A 3,879-nucleotide genomic window follows, 5' to 3' on the forward strand; every position below is an offset into this window, starting at 1 on the left:
TTATGATCTGTCAGGGTAGGAATTCACAACGTGCCAGCTGCCATAGGGAATGTACCAATATGAATGTCCCAAGCAAGCTCTTTTCTCTACCATGGTGTCTCCTCTGCTTAAACACAAAATACCTCTATTCCCTTAGTCATACGTACACTGTGGAGTGCTGCTCTATGTGAGGCCCTGCGCTGGGTCCTTGCGATACAGTGGTAGACAATCAGACAATATCCCCACCGTGAAGGGCCTACATTCCAACCGAGAAGATAGAAAACAAAACAATTACAAAGATCACTTCAAATAATGCTAAGTGTTTTGCTGAAAATCAAAGAAGGCGATGTAACAGGGAATGACCTGAAATTGGGGGACAAGCAGCCTCAGTTTGGGGACAGGGAGGAGGGTGTGAGGGAAGGTCTTTCAGAGGCAGTGGCGCTTGAGTTGAGCCTGAAGGATGAGAAGAAGGGAGCCACAGGAAGACCTGGAGGGAGAGTGTTCCAGAAAGAAGGAACTGAGGTAGGAATGAATTCGGCTTTTCGAAAGCAGAAGGGCCAGTGTACCAAAGCATAGAGGAAAAGAGACATGGGCAGAAGAGGAAGTCAGACAGGCAAGGAAACATTTCTCAGGTCATGGGAATGAATTGTGGTGTGATTCCCGGTTAATACGCACTCAAGCCCTGGCTGGTGTGCTCAGTGGTTAGAGCGTCAGCCCTCACACTGAAGGGTCTCGATTTCAATTCCCGGCCAAGGGCAGGTACCTGGGTTGCAGGCTCGATCCCCAGCCCCACTTAGGCGCCTGTGGGAGGCAACCAATCAATGCGTCTCTCTCACATCGATGCTTCTCTCTCCCTCCTTCCCTCCTTTCCACTCTCTAGAATATCAAAGGAAAAAATATCCTCGGGTGAGGATTTTTAAAAAGGCACTCAAGAACAACTTTACGGGCGAAATTCAGAGAATTTTAAGGTTCTTTCAGCCTCAGAGAATGAGACTTCTTAGGTTCTTTGGTCCAATGTCACGTATTCATAGGGGAGAAAACTGAATTTATTCATCTATGAGGTTTACCCTGAGAGTCAGAAGAAACACAGTTTATTATTCCCAGTGAATAGAAATGCACTTATCAACCTGTCCATGGTCTATTCATTATTTCCTCCCCCTTTGACTTTAGAATGAGAGAAATCTCATTTCTCAGATTCTCACAAGACCACCTGCCTTGTGTCTGGTCACAGGCAAATCTGTCAGCCTGGAAAACAGAAATTGTTTGGGCCAAAGAAAGTTTGTATTTTGGAAACGAAAGCACTAGATTCAGCAAACAGGCCACCACAGTGGCATGTTACCCTGGAAGTACCTTCCCAGTCAGCATGTCCCAGCACAGTGCCCGCACTTGCCAGCTTGCTCCAAACAGCTGGGCTACAATCAGGCATGAGCAAGGGCCCCAGCCATTTCCCCTTCCCCTGAACTTCTGAAAAATACAGGAGCTCACAGAGCTGAAAGGGAAGCCAATAAGAAGTAAGGAACATGCAGCAGGTGGTTACCATCTGTGCCCGGCTAATTCCAGCCAAAACAATCTGCTCCCTCGAGTTCCCAGTTGTGGAGAAGGGAAGAGACTCTGACAGTGGCAGAGCCAGGGGAGGGGCTGTGGGATGGCACGTTCCGAGGCTATTATTCAAATGTTTGGCTGGTTGGGGAAGTAGATTATTGATGCCAGTGAACTATTATCTCTCTTCTTTTCTCTTTACAACCACTGTGGGAGACTCCTCCAAAGTCTCGCTAAGTTGGCAAGTACCAGATCCCACACCTGTGAGACAGACATGTAGCATCACTGTGAGTCTGTCACCACTGCGGTGGGAGGGACACACAATCCACAGCAAGACTGGGGAGCACAGCCCACTCCAAAATGGAAAAACGGGGGAGAGGGAGCTTATTGTTTATTTTATTCTATTTTCCTAGCAACCAAATTCTCTCCCCCTCTCTCAGTTCATTCTTTGAAAATTATCCACAGTTTCAAATGGGCTTCTATCCCTCATGCTTGATCCCCAGGTTGCCACTTTCTAGAATAAAATTCTCTCACTCAATGGACTTCCTTGTGAGGAGCAAATCTTCTCTCCTGGCACACTTACAGTCCTGGGAGGAATAAATGCACGCCATTCAAAGATAGATCAAACTGTCTGTAGTAATAATTTTCCCTTAAGAGAGTAACAGACAGACAGGGCCTATTCTTTTCACAGATGGAGGAGACAGCGATGATTTGAGGGTCACGGAAAGAACTGTCTACTAAAAAGGAAAATCTTACCCACTGCAAAATTTCTGCCAGCACCTTTAGATTAAGGGGCTGCCTTCAGAAATTCCTCTGTTAAATGTAAATACCCGGAAGCGGTGATATTTACCTTATCACCTTCCTTTAGATTAATTTATCAATTTATAGCTGAGAGCTGAGCCCTGAGGGAATAGGGCCCAGGCAAATTCACTTTGATGGGGAGAAAGGAAGTGAAGGTCTGGATTTCAGGTGCCGATTCAGAAAACCAGGACCTCATGGACCCCAGGAGAAAGGGGAGATGGCTCCTGATGCTAAACTCACTGTTTGGGTTGAACTGTGTCCCCCAAATATTATATTGAAGTAACCCCTGATGCCTATGAAAGTGACCTTATTTGGAAATAGGGTATTTGCAGAGATGATAAGGTCATTAGGGTGGGCCTTAATCCAATATGGATGGTGCCTTTCTAGGAAGAGGGAAATTTCGACACACACACAGGGAGAATGCCATGAGAAAACAAAGACAGAGGTTGAAGTGATGGAGTTCAAGCCGAAGAACATCAAGGATGCTGGCCATCACCAAAAGCTAGGAGAGAGAAATGGAACAGATTCCTCAGAAGGAAGCAGTCACGCAGCACCTTGATTTTGGACTGCTAGCCTCCAGAACTGTGTGAGAATATGTTTCTGTTTTAAGATACCCAGTTTGTAACGCTTTGTTACCCCCAAAACAATCACCCCCAAAACAAACCACAGTCAGAGCTTCAGTATTCAGTCTCTGGGTTGGTCTAAAAATCAAGATTAAATTTTGATCTAACTATCCTCTTGGTGCCTGTGCTTTAACAGATAAAACAAATATCAGCAGGAATATCCCTTTTGGTTTTGAGATGCATGTCATCAGAAAAAAGACAAACTGCCTACTCTTTTTCCCAAATGTCTTCTATAAGGTAATCTTTTTAATTAGGATAATTAAATTCTTGTTCCAAAGGGCACCAAAGTGCAAGCATTACCGTCTGATTTCCTGTAAAAGGCTTTTCCTGCCTCCTGTTCCACATGGTGTCCATTAACAGGAGAAGCACCGAGTGAGTCAGACGTTATGGTTACAGGTTTGTGGCTCGTGTCAGTACCGAGAAGAGGGAAATGAGAAAGGAAAACACAAACTGGGAAACAGTGTCAGAGGGCAGGCCAAGATAATGGAAGGACCAGAAAGCAGAGGAAAGGGTGTTGTGTGGGAACCAACCTTGCTTCAGGTAGGAAACATCCGAGTAGAATACAGTAACCTTTTTAAATGAAGGAGGGTACCGGACAGAAATCCAAGTAACTCAGTACTGGTTTTTTGCACACTGAGTTCGGTGACAGAAATTAGTGAGATGCACCCTCTCCCCTGATTCATTACTGCTGTGGGAGCTTAACCTTTTCCAGCTGCCAGTCTCTTGTGAAATCGGCTAATAATTCTTGCAATGTACTGACATCCCTGAGATTTGGGAAAGATATGGGGAGTTCTGTGGGGAAAGCAACATGAAAACCTGAGACAGGAGTGAGTCACCTGGGTGTTTTGATATATTGATATATTGCTCTGGTAGCCAGTGGCCCAAAACTGGGAATCGGTGAGACCAGGTTCTGGGAAGAGTTCTCACATGTGCCCAG

Source organism: Miniopterus schreibersii, assembly GCF_964146895.1.
Source record: "Miniopterus schreibersii genome assembly, chromosome: 7".
NCBI lineage: Eukaryota > Metazoa > Chordata > Mammalia > Chiroptera > Miniopteridae > Miniopterus > Miniopterus schreibersii.